The following is a 25,970-nucleotide window of genomic DNA, read 5'->3' as shown; positions in this document are numbered from 1 at the left end:
CTAGTTAGCAGTATTAAAAAAGTAAAATTGATTTCTTAGTCCTCAAATATAATATAAATTAGCGATAAAGTTAAGTAAAAGACATAGACAAAACTTTTATAAATATTAATCACTAAACAATTTTTAGATAAGCAACATAAAGGTAATTTTGCAAAACCCTACGTAGTTTCAGTAAATGTTCCAAAAGACGGCTTAGAATTAACAAAGGAATGATTCTTGCTCAGTATTCTTATTGCGGAAACGCGTCAACATACCAAGGCACACATACACAACATAATTTAAATTTTGTCGTATAATAAAAGTATAAAGAGTAGGGCTGGTACAGTAATAATGTTCAAATAGTAATCAATTTTACCCAATACTCTGAGTAGTAGAAATGAAGTCTAATTATTTTTATCAGCCTTTATGCCTATCTATCCTTACTAACGTTGTGTAAAAAAAATGGCGATTAAAAAGAGTGGCGGAGAGTTTATTGCCAGTTCTTCTTCCCCGTTCTACGCTGATTTGAGAACTGGCAGTAAATGTAAAATTAGAAGCATTAATATGTATTTCTTTACTGACGAGTCATAAGTGTATTATGTTACCTATATGATTAAATGATTTTTTACTTTATGGAGTTTCACACGAAATGTCCCAAATATATGATCTATATTTTTTTTTTTAAAGACAATTCACACCAATTGACCTAGTCCCATGCTAAGCTGGTGAAGCTTGTGTTATGGGTACTATGCAACGGATATACATATATATAATAGATAGATAGACATATAAATACATATTTAAACACCCAAGACCGAAGCACAACACCAAATAATGCTCATCACATCGATGTTCGTCTCAGCCGGGGATCGAACCCGGGACCCATGGTTTCGCAGTCAGGGGTTCTAATCACTAGACCAATGAGTCGTCAAATAATTAATAGGCGCTTCCTGCATTCACTCGTTAATCCGCTCCTAGTAAAGTAAATAGCCTTCCTGCATTTAAAAACCAAAATTCATTAAATTACCGCGAAATGTATAGAAAAATTACAAACACAGGTTTTTTTTGTATAATCATATTCTAGAACAATAAAGCAACTACTCTTAACAGACTAATAAGAGTCCTCATAAAATGGTCCACGAAATAGTTTAAAACTGTCTTTGACCAATTATAATCGAATCGCTTTGATTTCTACCATTTTATATTTAGAATCTATTAAGTATGACTCACAGGTTTTCGGTATTTATTATTTACTAGCCGTTTCGCGCCCGCTTTGCTGGACGAATTAAAATAAATTTTATGTTTCATTATTTTTTTTTTTTTCATATTTTTATTATTCTTCTTTTTAACTTCCCGCTAAGAAAATTGAAATATTTCGAAAATCGAGTTTTTAACAGATGTTGACGTTTTGCGGTTCTAGGAAGCCTCTTTTGTTTTTATTAGCGGGAAAATTTTTCATAAAAGTAAAACAGAAATAAAAAAATGAAGGAACGTTGGAATTAATAGCCATAAACCATCTAGGAAAAATTTCGCATCGAATGGTGGTAGTTTCATGTCGATACGATCAGTGGTTTAAGCGTGAAAGAGCCTCAAACGAACACCATTTTCTTTTTATATATATAGATTTGTCTTTTCTTACAAATCGCATTGAACTTACTCGAAGGTTATTTTTTAACATCACTAAAAACGACCACTGCACTGAAAACTTTTACAAGCACTGCGTAATCCATAATCAGTGATTTCTATCTAATTACCGGCTTAGTAACTTCATTTAGGATATCGCCTGATAATTACTATGTATTTGATAATGAGAATATTTCAATACCTAAAGTGGGAAATATTTGAATATTAATTTTATGATGACAGGAATTTGTTTATGGCGCGATGTATGTCGTTTCGGACAAATCGTAGAGCCAGAGAAATTCTTCACAGACTCCAGTAACAATGAGTTATAATTTTTTTTATTCTTTTAACATTTTTGTTCGATATACCGACGATTTTTTTAATAAGTGCAATCACTACGCTAAGCGTTTTAGTCAATATAATATTAAGAAATCTCTACTTCACCGTTATAAATTCAGAATAAATAAAATTAAATGTAACCAGCAAATAGAAAGGTTTTTCTTGACCTTGTAATTTCTGGAAAGCCAACGTCGGGAGGGTTACTAGAGTCAGAACCTTCAGAATTACAATTATCGTCGTGGCATTCACACGATATCAATGATCGATAATACACATATTTAAATCAAATCAGTTCATGGCGAAGGTTTAATACTAAGTTTATCGTAAAATTATAGATTATCGGTTGCTTTATCGTCCGTGACGTCAATTTGGTTCCTAGCCAAACAATTTTTTCGCGTTTGGGTGAACAAATCTCCATCTTCATCGATCCTAAATGTGTTGATTAAAGAGTTCCTAGCATTTCATCAACAAATTTTAATTTTTATAAAAATATGTTTAATCCGTAATGGTTGAAAGATGTCTTTGATTTGCATTATAGACCAATACGTACAGAAGACTTTTAACGCAGAGCAAAACAAAAGATATCGCATTCATTTGTCATATAAACAAACAATCACGAACATTCATGCGACGATGCCGCAATAATTGGTTCAAACCGCAGCCACCGCACGTGTATTGCGGTTTTAATTTATACAAAAACAATACATAAAATTAGGATAACAAAGTGGCCATTCCAAATTATTATTCTCAGCAATATGAGTGGTGTTACAATTTATAAATTTATCCATCATGTAGAAACTCAAAATTTATTGTTAACAGAGGAGAGAAGGATCAAGTTGTCGGCCTTTTAAAATTCTGTACGCTCTGGATTTAGGCTAAATTGTGTTCGGAAATATCTCAACAGGCAGGCTCTTTAAAGTTTATTTAATTATTCGACTATGGATGCCAGTAATTGTAATCTTCTTATAATATATATAAATTACGTGTCACGTTGTTTGTCCGCGATGGACTCCTAAACTACCGAACCGATATAGATCACATTTTGTGATAGATTTGCACACCGTGTAGTTTGATCCAACTTAAAAGATAGGATAGCTTACATCTTAATTTATACCCGCAATATTATTTTATTGCAAATTATTTGTTTATTATTTGACAGTCACAATTCTAACAGATGGCGCGGTGTTGAAAGTACCAACGTTTCACATAAGCTACAAAAAAGCAAGATGGTCCCCATGACTGGTGTTCTCCTACCGTTACCCTTGATTAGTTTACTATTATGTAATATATCAAAACCTTAGCCACAGCAACGCTTGGCCGAGTCTGCTAGTATAGTATATAATAAAATATATTACATAGTGGTAGTGTGTGGCAAAAAGCGTTTTAAAAACTCTACGAAACGTCGAATAATGAAAGCATAAAGTTTTATCGACTAGATAAAACAATATCGTGAAAATATTGCTAGCAATTGTAGTTCATACTTGGACACGTTAGCCCCGACTTATTTCCCTCGGACAAGTAGAAAAGCTGGCGCGTACGCAATGCAGGCGCAAAAAAAATACTTTACTACAACTTTGATTTTGTTTCCTTTGGAATTACACAGGCGCTAATTAAAAAATTAATTTGGCACCAGGTAGATAGAACCGACGAGACCAGACCAGCCTTGCGATTCTGTTTTCGCAGCGGCGGTCGCGCTCAAATCAGTCGTGAAGCAGTCATTTTACGATTTGGCATTCTGATAAGGAGGGAGATTGTAGTTTATTGTTTATCAGAATGCGAGGGATAAAGGAACCGAGGAAATCCTGCCAGCATTAAAGATAGTTTTCAATTTATCAATTTTTAATAATATTGTAAATACTCTATAATTGTGTGTTATTAAATATATTACAATAATGTTATTTTTGTACACCCTAAAAATTCTGATATATTTTACTATAGAAACCAGGGCCGGGTATCATTACCAGATACACTAAATATATATCAAAGATGGTAAACTTAAGATCGCTACAAAAGTGATGATTTAACTTCTGTATCATTTCATTTAATATACGTACAATATACATCCCATTTGTCAAAAGCGTATTCTCTGTGGATCGGTGTTTCGGGAGTCTTACTTAGCGCATAAGTCTCGACAATGAATCTTAGAGTAAAAAACAAAGGATTGATAGTGTAGAAATAGGTATTGTTTTTTATCAATAGTGCAATAATAATTGAATATTAAAATTACTCATTGTAATATCCATAAACACGTAATGGAATATTCAATTCTCATTGCAACAAAATTAATGAAGTGTTCTAAGAACGCGATCATTGTAAGTGAATTGAACGTAATAGAACGGAATTTCTATTAAGGTGGGAACTGACCAACGTTACGAGGTGTAATGTAACATGTAATGTAACATGTACACAGCGAGCATTCGTGCAGTCAGTACGTCGTGTTACGGGGAAACACGACGTAATACGACGTACTGACTGCACGAATGCTCGCTGTGTAACATTACATTACATGTTACATTACACCTCGTAACGTTGGTCAGTTCCCACCTTAAAAGTCAATTAATATCAGTGACTTACAAGTTGCGGATCCGTTGCCATGGTAACAAAGAATTGTTAATTCAAACTTGTACGGTAGTTAGTACGTAGTTATAGCTGATGTTACAGCCATACGTGGATTCAACAATCACTTACAATTATAATGTTTATATACATATTCTTGACTTGACTTGAGCTCCTATGTGCCCGCAGGTGGGGGGGGAGAGGGGCAGAGGGCTACCAGCGTAGAAAACCATACTGATTGGCTCAGCTTTCTTAATTTCAGTCCACGTCATTCCAACTTCCTTCACCTCTGTAATGATGCTTCGTTGCCAGGTCTATTCGGCCTGGTCTATGTTGGCCATGTGACTTGAATCCCTCCGAGGCGTATGGCCCACCCACTTCCACTTTCGGCGATGTTTGGTTCTGTCAATTGGCACCCTTATAGCCCTCATAGCTGATGATTAGAGGTTCTCTAGGCCAGATTATTCCAAGAATTGAAATCCTTAGTTACGACTTAATCATCCAAAAACTATTGAAAGACAAACATATATTTTTGGAAAATATGCCGTGTTGTATATTATACAACAGCTTAATTAGCATATTGTCAACCCCTATACAACAGTGATGTAACCAGTACTCGCGTACCTAAAGATCCACCCTGGTATAATAGTATTAACCCGATCGATACAGATCAGCCTACGAATAAATTGTTACTAGGCTCTACAGTTAACAAAGAGTTACAATATTCTCATGAAAATTTTATTACGATGTAGTTTTAACGTGAAAATCTATACTCGTGCAAAAATATATGAAATATCTTTAGTAAACTTTTGCCCCAATGTAATTATTTATTTGTCAAATTTGGTAGTTTTGGACACGAACATTCGTATGTGCACGACACACTTAAAAGGCCGCACTTACTTAAGATGTCATGCAGTAATGGTTGCAGCTCCTTACAAACATTGTGTAAAACAAAAAATTTGGCGATTAAAAAGAGTGGCGGAGAGTTTATTGCCAGTTCTCTTCCGTTCCACGCCCTTGATTTGAAAACTGGCAGTAAATCTTAAATTAGAAGCATTTAATACGTATTTCTTTTTTTAACGTTCATAAGTGTACATTGTGTTACCTATATGAATAAATGATTTTGATTTGAAATGTGAGTATCTATGTCAGTTAACATCAGATGAGCGCGTTGCACCCTGTTATATAAACACGTATTAATTATATACTTACGTATTCAAATATATACTTCGTAAGCTTTAACGATCAAATACCTTCTAGTAGTTGAATATCAGTATTATCCTCCTAATAAACAATTGTCACTATCGGCTTACTCGATTAGAATAACAAACATTGAACCTTTGCATATTAGGAAGACGAATTTGTCCTCGTTAACGTAATTGAGGCCTTTTCTTGTCAGAAGGATGAACATCACTTTGTGTACTTACAGGTCTATAAGTAATACTGTTAAGAACTTCTTATATTTAGACATGGGTTGCAAAGTATTAAATGTAAATTTTTCAGTACTTTTCAGGTTTTTAGGTCAAACTAAGGCTGTTTAAAGAATCGTAAATTAGGGCGTCTTTTATCTCTCACAAAACATTAGGTTTTTAGCAACAGAACCGTGTTTAAAATTTCAATACTTTTCAGTTCTATTTTTTGGAACGTCAAGAAATCCTGTTTTAGATTAGATTAGTTGATGGAACATTTTCTAGCTGACAAAACTATATATAATATACATCACACTTTGAAGCTATATCATATTGCTGGTATAAAATGTTTATATGTACGTGGTGCGCCTTGTAAAAGAATATAGCATAAATATATTATATAAAAATATCTTCAAAGTATGTTAAATCAAATTATCCTATAAGTATTCGTGTTTTATCTTTGCCATGTCAGGTACCATGTTTCAAGGTCAAAAGTCTCGACAGCAGCAACTTCCTTTTTATTACGATTTGCATAGTTTTATTTCGGTCTGCCATACATTATCGATTACGCAAGAATTTTTTGCATACATTAATTATGAATTCAAATAATATCTGTTTTGTTCGTTTCTTAAACATTTACTTAAGTAAATGGAGAAGTGGAGAAGCAACAATATCACGACATAGCACTTTGCAAATACATAATTTATGATTTAGGAAGTTAAATTATAATCTACCATACAACTTATTAGTAAAAATTGTTCGCACTAGCTTCTCTAAGGGCCCTTTGGAGTGGCTCTAGGCAGTTCAGTCTCTGAAGGGGACAAGACTCGTACAAGTAACAAACAGTGTAATTTTTACCACAGTACAATTGCCCTAGAAATTGTAGCCCTGTCAAAAACAAAAAATTGCGCTCTGACCAGGAATCGAACGAGACATCCAGTGGACCAGCTGTCAAAATACAAAATTTATTAGAAAAAAAATATTCTTAATTTGAAATGCACGGAACGTTACCAAGAAAACAGAAATGCTCACGTAGTAGAGGTTAGAACACTATCAGAGATTGGGATCATATAAAGAAATAATCGGTCAGAATAAAGTCAAAGGATTTATCCGTTGTCTGATAATATTTATAATTACAACAAAGTATTCATTTTAATATATATATATGATCTAATTACATGCAGCTGCTTTATGATAATGATGATAAGACAACTGTTGTAACTACTGTTTTGTACCAATATCTAGATATAAGCCTCAACTCATAGGGCGAAGGACATACTTGTTTCACTTTTTAGTTTAACTATCAAACTGGCCTGAAATGATTAGTAAATCAGCTATATGTATCTGCTTTATACGTGATTGCGAAGTTATGAAATATCAAAAGTGTAGTATACATCAACAGATTTAGATAAATTCATTGTCATTACAATGAGTGGAAAATATTTCTTCAGTGTTTTTTTTTTATTAGGCAAGCTATCAGGCGGGTCGCTTAAAGTTAAGTGCTTACCACCGCCAACACCAGGAGGTTTGCGAGTGTGATGCCGGCCTTTAAGGTTGTGTTTTTCTTCTCTTGAAGGCACCTAAGTCGTAGTCATGGATTTAATTTGTTTAGTCAATTCAAAATTATGAATAACAACTTGACGTATCATGTTTTCCTACACATAGATATAACTTTCTAATAAAGGCAATTTAAATAGGTGTTTAAATATATCTACATAAAGAAATATTAATATGATTAAACAGTTAACAATGGTTTAATGACACTCATTGTTTTCTCAGATGTCATTGTTATACTCAAAACTCTTTACAATTAGTAATTGTATTTTATTCTGGCAACATTACACATACATATTTCAAATTACACGATATACATTTAAAATAAGTGGCAGCTGTGACTGAAAACATGATACGGCCGTTTTATAAAACGAGGACAAAAGATTAATTGAAGTTTTTTTTTCGCAATGCACTTTGGTTCTACAGGATTTTACTATAGAAAATTCTACTATAAATAAACTTTATTACAAAGACATGTGCTGTATGAAAAGCGTCCATCATTAACCAATACTAAATCCTTAATACGCAGATGATCTCTGTAGCGTTACTATCCAGTTTATGGTAGTCATATAATGCGCACCTAGCAAGCTCATTTCATTTAAAATATAATCAGTAGCGCTACAACCTCTTTAGGTCTGGGCCTCAGATTTCTGAATCTGTTTCATGATCATTTGTTTATCTATCAGGCAAGTAGGTGATCAGCCTCCTGTACTTGACACATGCCGTCGACTTTATTTTTGGGTCTAAGACATGTCGGTTTCCCCACTATGTTTTCCTTCACCGTTCGAGCGAATGTTAAATGCGCACATAGAAAAAATTCAATTGGTGCACAGCCGGGGATCGAACCTACGACCTCAGGGATGAGAGTCGCACGCTGAAGCCACTAGGCCAACACTACGCTCTGCTCATTTTATTTATCCACATTTAAAACGCATAATGAATGTGATTCATTGGTAAAATCGTGATCAAAATATTTTGCCACCGCCGTTAATTTTACCATTCGAATGTTAATATGCAATGTAAAGGTTCTTACCGTGTTAACCTTATTTAACCTGTTTCAATTTAGTATGGTTTCCGTTCAGCTTCAGTACGTTTTCGAGTATCTGATGCTGATTCCTGATAGCTAGGAGCTGGTGGTAAAAGAAAACCAGTAAAAAATTATTTTATTTACTATTTACACTTCGTTACAAGAAATAGTGCAATTAAATAAAATTGAGGGCAACTGTCGGCCTTAACGCTTTCGGGCGATCTCTTTCAGGCAACCACTGTGATGGAAAATATAATAATAAAATAAGGCGAGCGCAAGTAGTGCAAACTACATAATACATATATGTACAATTACTAAGACATAAATAATGGAACAAAACAAAGCTATTAAAACATATGTGGTGATTATATCGTTTCTGTAACCAATTATATCTTTAAAAAATTGCCACCAGATTCCTACGGGATCTCGAACGCATTGATTTTGTAGATTATAATACGAACCAAAGAGTCACCGTGTTTAAATATATATTCATAAAAGGAGCCCGGTAATATAAACAACATTAGATGTAAACTATTGTGCGTCGATAAAAATATGTTTGAAACCTTGACTGAACAAATTCCACATGTACAAACACTTTCATACAAAAATATTTGTCTAACGATAAACTGTGAGTAATGTTTACGTATGTAATATTCCTTTGAGAGGAAACAGATACTACAAACCCAAGTAAATTAATTTTTGTCATAATAAATTACAATTTCGTGTCCAGGTACGGGACATATTTTTTTTTTAATTATGATAGGTATGTATATCTAAAGAACGCTATAACCAAGCTATAATGCTCGAGATATTAATTGAAGGAAGAAATAGTTAAAGTTGGTTTTAGCTTAGAGTTGGATCTATCCATTTTGTGTTTTTTGTGTATTTTCTAAAAGGTTATTTTATAAACTACTAGCTGACCTGGCTAACTTCGTTCCGCCCTACAACCTTATAATATCGTTGTTACTTTAATTTAACTTATTTTAGGATTTCATTAATGTTAAGTATTACATTAATACAACTTTTTTGCAAATACAGAAATGTTTTATTGCTTGCCATTGCGAAAGAAGAATGGCAGTTTTACACATTAGGCATCTCTAGCGTTAATATGGCGATACTGCATGTTAAGCACTTTCTGATATCCAACATCTTTTGATCAGGATCAAAGCATGGTTATGCATCTCCTCATTCACCTCAAGATCGGAATTTCTTGAACTGACACGAATTCGACGTAAAATGATGCGTAGTTTTATCAACAGATGGCACCATATGGTTTTTGCATTCGTAAAATTAATTAATTAATTTATTGTTATTCGATAACTTATCCGATATTTTATTGCTTATTCTGCTATTCGGGACGGAAACAAATCCAACAAATCAAAAACCATGGCAATCGGTACAGCGGTTCTCGAGTTATAAGTGTTGTAACAAACACGACTTTCTTTTATATATATAGATACATTGAACAAGTGTTGTCTTGTAAAGTAATTTTTAAATTAAAAACTATTGTTATGCGTCAAAAGATATTAGAAAATATGAGACTATTCGTTTATACAATCGTTTATTATTCTTGAATATTAATCTTATATTAAAGCTGGTAAGCTTATTTTGTACGTGGGTGTATACATTTTAGACTTATTAAGACTTAGTCTATACACCTATCTAAAGAGTTATCGTTTTCATACCATTCAAACGAAAAACAATATATGCGAAGTAAGCTACCACCATTAATGCAGAAAGGGGAAATTTTTATAACTATGTATAAAAGGTATAATTAATAATAATCGAAAATAAAAGTTACATAGAGCTTTTAATTGGCATTTAGGTTAAGAGTGCAAGCGATGAAGTAGGTCAATTTTATTGGGACGCAATTCGCTCTATACAGGGCCTGATCGACGGACGAGTAAGACCGCGGTTTTATGGCTCGTCGGTAAAGCTCGCCGGTGTATCATTGCAAAACCACGGTTTTAAATACCGCCGAGCCTGGCTCGCGGCTCGTCGTCGTGCTATATTTTTTACTCGGCTCGCCATGCAAAACCGTGTGTCGGAAAGAGAACAAGACATGTTTGCGACTGTTTTGCTTGCTAATCGATCAGCACCAACGAGCCGCGAGCCAGGTTCGTCGGTATTTAAAACCGCGGTCTTACTCGCCCGTCGATCATAGGCTTAAGAGGCTGCGAAACTGAATTTAATAAACCTTAAATTTAATAAATCTTATATAAAACACGAACGTCTCTGTATGGTTATTAAGGCTAAGGTGATTAAAAAGCTTTGTTAACATATAAGGTTACTTCCGAATGCCATAAGAGTTTAAAAATACAGTTGTTTATATTTCGAATAAATTATTAGATGGGTACGTATAATATTATAACAAAGAGGTAATTTTTGTGAAATTGAGGTAATCTCTGAATCTACTGAACTGATTTTGATTATTTAAGCAAGCCATTAGACTGAGAAAAAACTTTAACAAACGCTACTTAGCAACAACTATATATGATTGAGTACTAGAGAAAAGTTAAGTTATATTATTCATATGGAAAATCGTTTGCTAGGTCAGATTGTCAAAAAATAAGCTTATATGTAGTTACAAATAAATTTTGTGACTATCATTAATCAGGTGTCTTTATACAAACGAACTATGGTAAGTAAAATTAATTATTTAAATCACCGTTGGCAACAACTCTTAGCCAAAGGAATTTATGTAAGGTAATATATCACGATAGACCAAAAAAATTCATGTAACTGTGTACGTAATCATGTTATCTGGTAGATTAAAAAAATATCAGTTTGCTACTTAATTATTCTTTAATCTAACAATGATAATTCATTTGTAATTAGATGGCATAAAGTCGATAGTCAAATTTAAAAATTAAGTTATTATTAAAATTTCATTGTGTCACGATACACAAAACCTGAAGCCTTGAAGGGCATTGATATTTCATAGGAATAATTTTATTTACAACTAGTATACTCGGCCAAGCGTTGTTGTGACTAAGATTTTTGTTATATGTATTACATAGTAGTAACTAGTAAACTATTCAAGAGTATAGGCAGGAGAACACCAATCCACCATGCTTTTTTGGTGGTTATGCCATTAAATTGTAGCTTATGTGAAAAGTTGGTAATTATTTTGATAAGGATCAATACCTAGGTACGAATAAAGAGCCTTTTCTAGCGGTGGTATTTTAATTAAAAAAAATTAATAAAAGGACGCTTATTGTGACGTAACTATAAAAGATAGAGACATGCTGTCGCGACAATTTTTATAGATAGTAATGTGTCCTAAAAAATTGTAATACATCATTTTGTTCTATCATTAATAGTTTTCGCAGCGCACACGATTGAAGGAAGTTTTTTGATTATTTTTTTACACCTTGGGTTAGATTATTCAAGTTTTAGTAAGCATCCCTAATTTTTTTGAAAATGTCGCCTATGTCACTCGGGAATAGTGTAGCTTGCCAACGGTGAAAGAATTTTTGAAAACGGTCCAGTAGTTTCGGAGCCTATTCATTTCAAACAAACAAAAAAAAACTTTCCTCTTCATAATATTAGTATAGAAAATTCAATTATACTCTTGTCGTTCACTTATTAAAAATCTGTATCGGAAAGCACAGACTGCATCAAAATTTATAGGCGCTACAACCCTTGGTATGGGCGTCAGATTTCTGTACATCCTTGACAATTTTTCTTTACAGTCAAGTAGGTCAGCCTACTAGCCCTTCACGTTGTTTTCCTTTACGTTTGAGCAAGTATTAATTGCACTTAGGTCCATTAGTTAGTATGAGATCTCAATGCGACTTAACCATTCTTTAAGTAATGTCTCCAGCACAGAGAAACCTTGTATGAGGCATTCGTTTACGTAACAAAGAAATAACATGAAACCTGTTAAGCCTCTGTTTAGCAACGCAATTCGCTTCCGCATATAACTGGATAATCTCCGAGTCATTTATAACGGTCCGTGACCATAATGAACTTTGATTATGTCACATGCAAATTACTATCGCGATTTATTGAATGAGAATTACTTTAAAAAATAGCGCATAGAATAATATATATTACTAGCTGACCCGACAAACGTTGTTTTGCTATGTACATATTGTTTCTAAGAAACATTGTTTTGGTTCAATAAAAATAACCATCTGCTATAAAAAAATAGGGGTAGATCGTAAGGGGGTGAATATTAAGGGTTGTATCTATTTGTGTATGCTGCAGGTATCATAAAAATATAAAAACAAAAAACATTTTTTGGGGTGGACACCCCTTATCACTTAGGGGTTTGAAAGATAGATAGTAGCCGATTCTCAGACTTACTAAATATGCATAAAAAAATCATAGGTATCGGTTCGGAGCCGTTTCGGAGGAGTATAGGAATGAACATTGTGACACGGGAATTTTATATATTAGATTATAAATTATCAAAGTACATGAAATAAACAATAGTGTATGGTAATTAATATGTTATTATTTTACATTTAATTTAATTTGTATAATTCAAAGAAGAAAACCATGAATATGCTGCATGCGGATTTCTTTCTTTGAACTTAATATTCTACATAAAAATAGTCTAGTATATTTGCTATAACAATCTTTTGAACATTGATTAATAGCAATCAATTAATTTACGGAATAAAAGGTATTCCCACAATTATACTTCTAAATTGAAAGTGCCTTCTACATATAGTGATATTTTACTCTTTTTTATATAGAAACGTATAAAAATTCAGAGATTGTAAGATAATCATTTCTAATAATAATTTGAAACTTGTTTCTTTGAACTTTAATTCTTGAATAATTTAACTTAAACCTCTAGCAAGTGTTGAGAATAAGTAAATCTAATCAATAGTATTAAATTCCCAAATGGATTAACTTCGACTGAAATAGATGACACCTTTACACCATTATATTTTTAGACCAAACAACTAACGAAAACATTGAGGCGTCATGGGTTTTCCAACGAGTTTTATAAAAACATTTTTTCAAGAACTACACATTTATTTCGTTAAAATAGTGTTTGGATCGGATTTTAATATAAATCCTAATGTAATATATAATTATAATATATGTATATTATTATGTTTTACAATATTCTATTTTCCTTGAGGTTAGATAGACGGATATATATAAGATACGCTCACGTTAACTATAAAATAAATTGACTATATTAAATAGTTTTATAACTTTTTAAGAGTGACAAAATGTGCTGAAAATAAAATATTTAACAGGAATGTAATTATAGCAATTTACCTAAAACACGTCTCCAAATTAGAAATGTTCCATTCTAGTTTAGAAAGTTATGCATCAACAAGACTACATTTATAAAAAGAATCGAAAATAGACCAGAATTTACGTTACGTTCCCACGAATCTGTTTTTAGGAATTTTGAATCAATCGAGGGAACTATAATGTTAGGGATAACGCATCGTACTGTGTCATTCAGTAATATTAATACTGCTATTGCAAAACAAATGACGATCAACGTATTAATTAGGTTAGTCAGATAACGTAAGCATATATTTTCTAATGATGAGATTCGGAGAGAAATGTTTTAAATGGAAAATACATAAACATAAATAATTATTTCAAAAACTGATATTGTTAGGTTGAAGTAAGATTTGATACTAAAATATAAACATTTCATGAAAATATTATGAAAAACATGAAACATAACTGGTAATAGTAAATTTTGATCATCCATCATAAAAAATGGCTGTTAATTTTGGGTACTATAAAATTTAAATGTTGTTTTTCAAGTCAATTTGCTAGCAAATTATCTCAAAAAGATGGCAAAACTGGGCAATTTAAGATGATCATTATGCATTATATCATAAAAAAAATTGTTTAGGATAATTAAAAAATCATAATTGATTATATGGTACAACATAACAGATAGTTATCTATTTGGTATTTTAGTCTTATTGGCTGAAAGTTGTTGCTATGAGAATAAAAAATACTACTTATGTACTATATTAGATTATTAATTATATTTTCACATATATATTTGTAAATAAAATTTGTTACTTTTGTGCTCAGTGAAGTTGCCGGCCAAATTCTAATTTCTAAATAATATTATTATATTAATAGATAGGTAGATAGATAATAGAATGTAAAATTCAGTAATAGTAACTTCATTTTTAATTAAACCCAAAAATTAAGGTACTACAATATTTTAGCGAAATATGTATTATTTTTATATTTTTTTGCTAATAATACAGTGTGTTAAGAAACCAGTACAGAAATTGATGTAATAAGGACATTCTAATAAAAGAGTAAAGAAGCCCTAATGTATGTACTTGTATAAGGTTAGGGTCCTGTTTAGATGTTTGTAAAGGCAAAAAAATTTAACTCAAATTATCCTTCAACTGTCCTTTATCATACCTTTTGTTGTTGTTCAATGCTCTTGTAGGAATATTTTATTCAACATAAACCAGTTTGAGTACAAAGATTTTACTACCTTGCTACTTATTAAACTGGGATTTATAGACAGTATCTAATATGCATGTAGATGTATTAATATTATATTTGTAGCATAAATAAACATAAGCACCATCATCATAATTTCATTAATTACATTTTCTGTTGTTTTTTGGCACTTATTACATTGCATGTAACAAGAAATAAAATAAATCCAATATTGTATTAAATACTATTAGATAATTTAGTAGTCTGCCAATGAATTAGTATAATAATATCACTATAATAATCATTTATTTTAATTGCTTTTATTTTAGTACAAAATTATAGTTAATGTTTCAAATATAATCGATTTGATTCCTGTGTATAATATATCGTAAATATACAATTTTAATTAATAATAAAATTATAGCAAAGTTTATTCTAAGAACAAGCATTAATTTATCCAACTCACCTTACAAAAAAATTTAATCCACAATATGCGATGATAAATCACCAACACAGTACAAAAACACAAGAAATCTAACGAAGTTACACACTGGATACCAGATTTTGCTTATTGTTTTGTAAAGGACGAAACAAAAAACGTCTACACCCTAACAACGTTTCTGTTTTACTGACGTGAAGACAGGCGTGAACAATGAACAGATTGCAGAAAGTAGAAACAGCGGTCTCTCGCTCTTGTGTAGCAAGCTATAGATAGACATGTAGATATTTCAGTACTCTATACTCTATAGACAGATCAAAGTATCAACGAACTCGGCAGTCAGCGCATCTTCATTCGAGTTTCGGTGGAAGACGACATCATCGACCATCGTACACTATTATAATGCATACAATACATAGCCTGTTTCGACATCGTCTAGCTAGTAAGACAATTGCAAATCGATTTTAATTATGTGACGTAATGAGCACTTACAAACTGTTGCCGATTGTATGTAACAAATCTGGTTATTGGTGCTTTTTATTTTTGAAAGGCCAAGCCTTTTATTTATGAAATATTTAAAGATTTTGTAATACATACATATTTTAATGTCAATGTTCCTAGAATCCAATGAAAAAATAAATCCGCATTGAAGGATTGCTCATTTATTTTTTGTTTTTAATTAATTATAATTATTAAATAGTACATTTAAATGTCAAAGTTATCATAGTAAACAGAAGGGCTATTCCTGTAAAGATTATTACTAACTTTTTAAATTATTTTTATGACAGTGCTGAAAATGAATGTTATTTATATCAACAACAAAAATATGTTATTATGTAGTTTTCTTACTTTTAGTTCAGAAGAAACTACTAACTACTGGTTCAAAAACAGAACGCGAAAGTACCGATTGACAAAACACGCCGGTGCATTCTCGGTGCGTGTGTACTGGCGGAGAAAGAGATAGCTAATCTTGTGCGCTCTCTTCTAACATTGATTCGGTCAATCTACACTCTGTGGTTCACTATTACTCTTAATTCATTCGCGCATTGCGGGCATAGGTGTTTATAATGATGGGATTCAGTAAATATTTGTCCTATTTTAATGCTACCTTTTAAACAAAACATTAACTATGTTTTTATTTCCTATCAATCGTTTAGTAGGGTAGATAATTTAAATTTGCATATATTTTGTTCTTGTGAGTCATCAGTACTCTTATTATTATTCTTTGTTAGCCGGTGTGACTAATGAAATAAATAAGGCAAAGATAGATTAAACTATCAGCTGTTTTACCTTTAGTTATAGTAGTTGTAGGTATAAAGGAGATGGAAATATTTTTATAATTAAAATAATTCTTTCATATAGTCATGGAATATCACATATGTTACTAGTGTTATGGCGCGTAACTAAGCTAGGTTTTGCGTGGTGTTGGACCATGTAATGTCGCATCTAATAACACTGCCGCCTTATTTGTTGGACACTATAAAATACCATTTTGAAGTACAGACACTCGGCTCTAAAAAAAATATTCGTTCGTTTTCTGTATCGTTATACATTGAGAAAGTTAAAGTAACTTATCTTTTTCAAACAAATCTCAAACCTATAATAATTTATAAACACGAAAGTAAAAAGAAAGAAACGAAAGTTGAAAGTGTATTGCAGTATTGTATTTTCCAACCGGAAACCAGATGTTATAAATTAACATCAGAAAAGTCAACATAAGATGCAGTCTCGTGAGTTTACTCCTGAGCCTGCACTAGTGGAAGATTCAGTGAGCCGATAGCAGCGTTTCCCGTAAAGGTCACTGACCGATCGAGGTACCTCGGCCTACGGATCAATATATAAGCGTAGCACTCGTAGCACAAAGAAAAAAATTATTATTATTTATTAGGGCACCGTGTTAATTGATATACACATTACGTTGAATATTTCAATTTAGTTTGGGAACATCCAGTCATCTCAAGACGTAGTGATATTTGTTTTGAGTTTCCCAATATCTAAATATCCCTATACTAGGCTTACGATCATAACTGCCGTATTTTAGTTGTGTTTTATCGGATAATATGATTAGCTGTGATCACAATATTCTAAGATAATGTTATAAGTTCAATATACAATAAATAAATGCGAATTTGCGAAACTGACAATTAAACAAGCATGTGATGCTTGTTGAAACAAAAACATTTGTTTACATTCTCATTATTATAATATATCCAGTATTGACATTGCAATTAGAACATACATATTATGATAACCTATTTTTTATCTTTGTAATTTGAAACCATATTTGCAACATATATGTTTCACACTTTATCTACCGTCGTGTACCTACAGATACTACTAAACAGAAATTGAATATTCCTAATATTTCAGTGAATACATTACAGCCAATTGCCTAGTGATATCATTGTGTAGTTTAGGTTCCATACATCAATTCCACAGCTAACCAATCGCTTGCTTAAAGAAACAGAGTCAGACATGTATGTACCCAATAGCAAGAGGACTGACGGATTTGACACATGAAATTAAATTGGGAATGCCAAATCGAGCTTAAAGCTAACGCCCTACCCTAAAAACATTAATACATATAATCAAATTACGTAGTAGCGTTGTGCACTCAGTAGTCGTCAGTACTCAATAGTACTCTCGCCTCTAGTATTTGTACTATCCTAGTTACAAATAACAAAACTACTAGTACAAAAACGGTTGGTATGTATCAGCAGTATCCGTTGAATTGTTACCAGCGATTGTAGTCTATATATTATGTAAAGGTCGATATTATTTTTATAACCATTACAAAGTCACATCGAATGGTTGTTAATACTTATAAAATACCACGCTATAGGACGAATCAGAAGAAACAGAGAATATCATGAATTGTTTTTCACATGTTAAATTGTTTGTTTGCTTTAGAAACATCACGAACATTCCTTCCATTGGATGTTTTAAAAGATATTGTTTAATTGTTTAAAACTGATAAACTTAAAACATTAAATTTGATCTGATTGAAAAGGTTCATTTGCTTTCAGAAAGTTGTCAGCATAACATTATATTTAATTTTAATGATAATTACGAATGTAAAAATATTAACTTTAAGGAAGCAACTTTTTCAAGAATGTCGCAAAAAAAGTTTATTGAGAGCTTCGAAAACAAAAAAAAATTATGTAAGCTTTTTACTTCTCATCCGATCACAAGATCTTTTTATTTAAGAGTAAAGAAAAGTTCATTTATTTACTACCATCTATAATGATTTGCTACCATCTAAGATGAATTGAGGCCAGATAATAGCGGAAACACTTTCCCAAGATCTCTGTTCCAAGAAGGTCCCTGAAGGCATGAACTCAAATGTGGCCGGCCCACTAAGGCATAGCACCAAGGCCACTGGACAATGACTAGTGTAAAAGAGGTAAAAAAGGTTTTATTAGGTCTGATTTATAAAATGTTCTTAATTACGATACACACAGTTTAATCTAAATTAAGTTTCATGATAACAAAAAACTTGTCTATAATTCTTGAAATTTTGTTAAATCTGTAATCTAAGCAGTTATTTTTCTGTAATATGGATAATTAAATTCAAGTAGAAGCACTTAAAAAGGTACGTTTTATACAATTATTTATCAAAATATGACTTTATTAAACACACAGACATAAGAGATTAAACAGAATATTAGACAAGACAAAAAATATGTAAAAATGGCAGCATTCAAATAATTCGTCAAACAACTACGTTTGAGAATGTACATTACATTGATAACTATTTAATAGATACTCAAATTAATCTGTTCATCATCTTAATAATATCATCATCAGCGCATGGCCAGTCTTTGTCATATTGTTATGCGCTTTGATTGATGTTGATGAAAAAGTACAAATTTATATTAAACAAAATTTAGTGTCAAAATGTTATAGACTGATTTAATTTCCAAGAAAAATAAGCTAGTGGCGGGAAAAAGCCCAGTCCGGTCGAGCTACGCTCGCCAAAACAGTCCGAGCTGAGCAGTTAAGGCCGTTAAGGCCAACAGCGAGCTCCAAACGTTTTTTTAGGTACTGTACAGCAGAAAATGTAATGTACACGCAAAAAGATATATAGGTAGATTAGGGTTTTTATACAAGATTGAGATCAGATTGCAAACACGCCTATATTGGATTTCATTTAAATCGGTCGACTAGGTTTCGTGTGATAGTAAATCGTATTACCAGATGGAAAAAATGTTAATTAAATAGGCACGGTAAATATTCTACAGCTCAGCTGTTTCAGTGAGTAATTTATTTGAAATAAAATAGAACTTAATGAGTGATACGACATTCCATAAACAAGTAAGCACGGTACGTCATCATAAACACAATACGCATCACAAACATGGACTAATGTTGCTTGTTACTATATTTACAGAGTATTTTTTCAGATTCTTTTCTTCAGTACACGTTCTTAAGCAATATTTTTTTTATTTATTTACAGATTAGTAATCAAAACCTCCTCTAGCAATGCATTGTAGTGAATCTACTCCCGGTGGAGGTCCTATCTGGGAGATACGACCTCCGATTGTTTAAAAAAGAGAGCATACACCTCCGGCAACGCACCCACAAAAATGGGGATCCATACGATGACTGCCCTTTATGGGGGACTTATAGACTCGTTATACTGAGAGTATTTGGCGGATGCACACAGGCACAGGCACTGCACACATAGGAACACAAATAGTTTTTGTGTTTTAATGTAATCATACAATTATTGTAATCATTTTTATACTAAATATATATGTATAAACCTAAAGAATAATATAAATTCAGGCCAATATATAAATCATGTGTCCTTTACTTACCTATGCCACTATTCCATATGTGTAAAGTTATAGAGGTCTAGCGTTGCTTCTTGATAACTAAATGTTGAGAATTCAATCAAACCAACCTGTTTCCATAACATATAAACACCTTACACTACTTTACTAAGAATGCAGTTTGTTGTAAAAGCAATCATATTTTACAGCAAGCGTCAACTAATGATTCATTGCAATCATACTTACAGCACAAAGAAAAACCTTTGAACCTAGCATGCACGAGTAAACCCCATGTATGTATTACTTATATATCAGTTTGTGGAATATTAATAATGCACATAAATAATATTTTGCTACATAGATGTCAATCTTTAGATAATCGATCGATTTCACTCTACATACAAACACTTTTAGAATGGGTATCTGCAGCAAGACGGAGTGAAAGAGAGCGGTTTGAGTGAGATTCAGAAACGAGACTTAGCGCGAACTCTCATGTCAAAATCCAATACATTTTTGACGTATGGGTGTCAGACTTCGCTAATAACTAAGATTTGTGTGGCATTCGTTTTTGTTTCATTAGTTTTGGTCGTAACCTTGTCTAACACATTTTAAACCAAGCAGGATAAGTATTAGAACAAAAAACTAGTAAAGTTTATTTTATTACAATAAATATTGTTAGCATTTTTATATTAAACTAGCAGACCGGCCAAGCGTTGCTGTGGCTAAGGTTTTTGTTATATCACATACATAGTAGCAAACTATTCAAAGGAAACGGTAGGAGAACACCAATCATGGGGACCACCATGCTTTTTTGGTGGTTATGCCTATGGCATATGGTTATGTTAAATTGTAGCTTATTCGAAACGTTGGTAATTTCAACACAGCGCCATCTGTTAGAATTGTGACTATCAAATAATAAACAAATATTTTGCAATAAAATAATATTGCGCGTATAAATTGAGATGTAAGCTATCCTATCTTTTAAGTTAGATCAAACTGCACACGGTGTGCAAATTTAGTTGAAATCGGTTCGGTAGTTTAGGAGTCCATAGCGGACAAACAACGTGACACGTAATTTATAGAAACATTTATATATTAAGATAATAAAATTGCTATATTAGATACATATACACTATTTTAAAAACAGGTTTATTATGTAATTGCTTGTTGTTGCTAAGCGGGTAGACTTTAAACGAACAAAGAAAACACCCTTTGAAACTACTATCTATATATTATGTTCAATACAGAACACGGCTTGCAAGTTGCAACAATGTTGTACACGAGCAATATTAATCTATTAGGATTAATAAAGTACAAACGAGACACAGAAAGACATCTGTACATTACTGTAATTGTAATTGAGTACCTAATATAAAACGTCCTATTTTTAATCGTTAACCCTATAACATAATACGAGTACATACACGAAGGAATCACATATTTTGACTTTGGCAAGTCAATACATTTATGAGAATATTTTGTATGTGCGGAAAAATATAGATATCTTTAAAAAGAATTGTAGCTTCCATAATTATAGTACTCGTAATAAAGACAAAATTAGCGCACCAACCACAAGGCTGCATAAAACGAGGAATTCTTTCCAAAGCAATTGTATACGTTTTTTCAACAAAATCCCTAGCGTGATACAAGTTTTGTCAATAAATAAATTTAAATCGTACATTAAAGTAAAACTGCTTGCTGAGGCCTATTATATAATATAAATGAATGTTTAAACGATCCTAGTGCTTGGATATGAATTGCTCCAGTATAAAGAGGTAACGCGACTTAATCTCTCGACTGCATTTCCAGACTTTGGGGCGATCGTCAACATCCACGACTGTTTTAATGTAAAGTGGGAACAAACGGTGATCCATGTGGTATCAAATTATTTAAGTATAATTAGTATGTGCCTTATGTGTCCTAATAAAAGTATGCGCATTAAGAAATTTAACACGATCAACATAAATTAAAAGCCTAAAATTCACGATTACAGCCCCAATTTATATCTAAAAACTGGATAAATACGTAACCTTTATTATAATTACAAAATATATCTATGCCTATAATAACCTTAAGTACAATATATGCATACTTTGACCATAAATCACAAACGTGGCATGTACCTTCTATAAAGAATGCATCGTATTGAATCGCGGCCGCTGACACCAATTGGAGCAATTGCTCCTTGTTAGCATGCTTTAGTATCAGTTAGCTCCAATTGATATGTAGCTAACAGACTAATATACCACTTTATACTGGACTGTGATATTTTTTTTATTATGGTTATCACAGTAATCCGAACAAAGGCCTTTTTGGACGTCTATGTCGATATTATATTGCAATTTGAATTTTGACTTGTGATTAGATCAAGTTACTATTTTAGGGATTGGGATATTGAAAAACCTCGTTAATATAATCTGTATTTTCAGGAATCTTCATCTATCTAACATATACTAACGGGGTTGCACTCAAGAAGTCTTCATAAACATATATATGGAGATATCAGATATAAATAACACTAGACAAAAGTAACTCTTGTCATATGAAAACAAGTTACCCGTATATGCATTGAAAAAGAAAAAAATATAACAAGTGCTTGTCTCGGCCTAAAGGGGAACAATGCAGAATGGTAGTCATAACTCATACATCGAAGAACAAAGGAGTCGAGCCCGCACTGAAATAACTAAAAATGTTGACTGTGACTTACTGAAGATCTGTCGTCAACTGTATTACTGGCTAATAATAAAAAATCTTTGTTTCTTTGAGTTTTAGAAAGGCTTAAAGTTTCTTCACTTATATTTAGCATCAAAATCGATGGCTTTAGAAGTTGAAAACTACACAATACAATTATCAAAATATGAGACTTGTTCCAGTCAACCCATTTCGATAAAGTTTAAAGTTTTAACGACGAATTTTAAAATGTCATAATTAATAATTAATTGAGGTTGAGAAAAGTGATTATTTTTACGCAGTCAAGCGATTAACGGAATAAAAAGTGTCAGAAGTACCTAACGGCTGTTTAAGGAAATGTAATTAAAATCCTTTTGAAACTTTGTTTCATTTACCTTTCAATGAACTTAGTACTAAAATGAAAGTATTTCATAACTGTACTTCTCTCTTTTTTTTTTAGTTAGTGAAAAGAAACACAAACACCTGAATCGTAAAATATATAGCGCTATTTCTAAGTTCAAGAACATAGAAACCTAACAAACAACGGAATTATTCTGACGCTTTTATACAAATCATTATTGTCAACAATGCATGACTTATGACGCATGTAAACAATGTAACTTCTTACGAAATAACCTGTTGTAAATTGACTTTATTTCCTGTTAGACATTAAATCTGTAATAAGCATTAAAAAAATTAAATATTTATCTCAAAATGAACACTTCTTATGAAATAATTATTTCTATCGCCCAAAAAAGATTTCTAGAAGTATTTTAAATTTTATTATATACTATTTTTTCTATTGAAATTTACTCGTAACATAACTTGTGTGAATAAAAAAAAATTAACCAGTAAATATAGGTTTGTGAAAAACTTGAACCCCTATTTAATATAGCTCCTTGGCTATTAGAAGTAGTCATTATTAATGACACCAATAACAATTTGTTTATGATTTGACATTTTAAATCGTAGGTTTCATCATAGAATATCTCTTAAATTGACACAGATACATGTTTAACTTATGCACTCAACCTATATTTAAGTTACTCAATATAATATTACTAATCGTTCACTTTGTTTCACAAAGCGGCTTAAGTGCGCGTGTACTAAATGCACTGACATCGACCCGGTACTACCAACAACGGTGGTTCAAGTTACAGGCATAACACTCAACAAATACGGCCAAAATATATTCTTTAGCGTACAGGGGTCGGGAGTCATATTGAATACTGTGCAACAAGCGTGACTGGACAGCGCCATCCGAATTTGAAAATGGCGTCACTATCAAACAAATATAATTGAAGTAATATAGTTTAAGAAAAAAGCATACTAATATTTGGAGCCGAAACGTAACGTCATATTAAGCAACAAGCGTGAACAGCGAACAGTTCAGCGACTAACAAAGAAAAATCTACAAATAAATATATTACTTTTACGTATTAATAATACGGTGTTATGGACATACCTGGTGACATTATTGCTTTAGCATGCCTGTATTTTATATATCAATTATTAAACTATCTCTTACGCGCCTAATTTGAGCCCTTCCTTTGGATTGAATGAGTCAGTAGTAGTTATATTGCGATTTGCGTAATGTTACGAAGGGACGTTGTTAGAAGAACATCCGCTGCCTACCATTGTTTATAAATAATCAGTATCAATGTTTAGTACCTAGTCAAGTAGTGGGTCCGCGAAAAAAGGGTTTTTAAAAACTTAAAGTTAAAATGAATACAACCGGTCCGATTTGAGGTCCGTTTAATACTAAATATTACAAGTATTCTATTATATTTATATCCTATTCTTAAAGGCCTACGTGACCGTTGTGCTGACACATTGTTCTCACGCTCTACAAGGAAACGTTACTTAGTAAGAACTAAGAGTGGTTCGTAAATCATGTAAGAGTGGTTCGTAAATCATGTAACAGCACTTAGGCTATTGAAATATAAAGGATCTTTGTACTACTATGTTGCAATGGCTTTTGTTTATATAAAATATAATTATCCTATGGTGGTGACACACGGGATTATATAACTCCTCCCTCCTTAAGAGCGAAATTATCAGGGGATTGCACATGCAAATTCTGATTATTTCGCCACTGCAACATATTAATAATCTTATTTTTATAAAAAACACAACAATTAGCAAAATACAATAAAAGAGTGCCTAAACTAATGCTTTTCACTTTCACTGAATTGCCCATTTCACTATCACTATCTCTGTTAAGTTGTTACAGCATGTAAGACATGTGTTGCAGGTCACTGAGCTCCATTCCTTGTAAGTTTACTGGATTCTGATTTTCCTTAGAGTTCACTGTTGACTGTAACTCCAGCAGCTTAATGGATGGGATACGTTCTGATGACATATTTTCTGTTTATGAACGCTGATGATGTAATTGGATGTTATTGATGTTGAGATCGCAGGGTTAATCTATAGTAATGATATATTATGTTCCCTTTATTTGGCTTATCTCATTTTTGCAATTATTTTGAATAATGATTTGATTACGGCTGTATAATATTCATCTATTAGTTGATATTTTTGTACCTTTACCTCTTCTATAATTACTGTATTCTGGTCACAGTTGGATGGGTTGTCCTTGAAGGTCATCAGCTCCTCAATGCATGTCGTTTCAGAAAACGGTGCCCCTGTTTTCTTGTGTGCAGAGATAATTTTCCTCAGAGACTTGTTTGCAAGGCTGTATAAGCGGTAAGTATGTTACACCTTTCACCAGGATATAGGGATATTTAGGAATGATTATTAAGGTTAGGTTTTTAGGGTCATGAAAGATAGGTAAGGGATACATTTTATTATAACTATAAGTTGAATTGGTTATTAAAGCTACCTCTAATACAAAAGTTATTTTCCTGTCTATCATGTATGATTTAACATTAATCGTCTTCTAATTTAACTAAATTATCCCAAGTGGGTGGATACATAAGATTTTCTGACTGTGATATAATAATTAAAACCTGTAATAAATGTGTAAAACATTGGTTTTCGTGAAAGCCAAAGCAGTTTCTAATTCGCTTATTTTTATATAAAGCGTTCTAAAATTACTTACAAAAAGATTATATAAACTTAAAACATATGTAGAGTATACTGCATTATTTTCTTTGGTACTAATGTCTTTTAACATTTTTTTTTTCTACACGTTTTAGTCTTTCGTCCATAATTTTTGAGTTATTGTGTAATATTTCTGA

General features: G+C 32.1%; 1 protein-coding gene and 1 long non-coding RNA gene across 3 annotated transcripts in view; both read right to left on the bottom strand.

Moving 5' to 3' along the window:
- Positions 1-15,571, bottom strand: part of LOC125052394 (ATP-binding cassette sub-family G member 1) — a 33,551-nt gene extending 17,980 nt beyond the window's left edge. The window contains exon 1 of one of the 2 annotated variants that reach the window (XM_047653211.1): positions 15,353-15,571. The gene's annotated coding sequence lies outside the window, so the exon portion shown is untranslated. The remainder of the gene's footprint in view (positions 1-15,352) is intronic. The other variant, XM_047653212.1, reaches the window with a different exon arrangement.
- An 8,937-nt stretch (positions 15,572-24,508) lies between these two features.
- LOC125052651 lies at positions 24,509-25,362 on the bottom strand. The gene is made up of 2 exons (XR_007117469.1): positions 25,321-25,362; positions 24,509-25,137 (listed from the first exon to the last, which is right to left on the bottom strand). It is a non-coding gene; the product is annotated as an uncharacterized LOC125052651 (long non-coding RNA).
- Between the last annotated feature and the right edge of the window lie 608 nt (positions 25,363-25,970).

This window comes from Pieris napi, chromosome 9 (assembly GCF_905475465.1).
Source record: "Pieris napi chromosome 9, ilPieNapi1.2, whole genome shotgun sequence".
NCBI classification, from domain to species: domain Eukaryota; kingdom Metazoa; phylum Arthropoda; class Insecta; order Lepidoptera; family Pieridae; genus Pieris; species Pieris napi.
The sequence above is the reverse complement of the archived record's forward strand: the minus strand, read 5'-3'. Positions and strand labels throughout refer to the sequence as shown.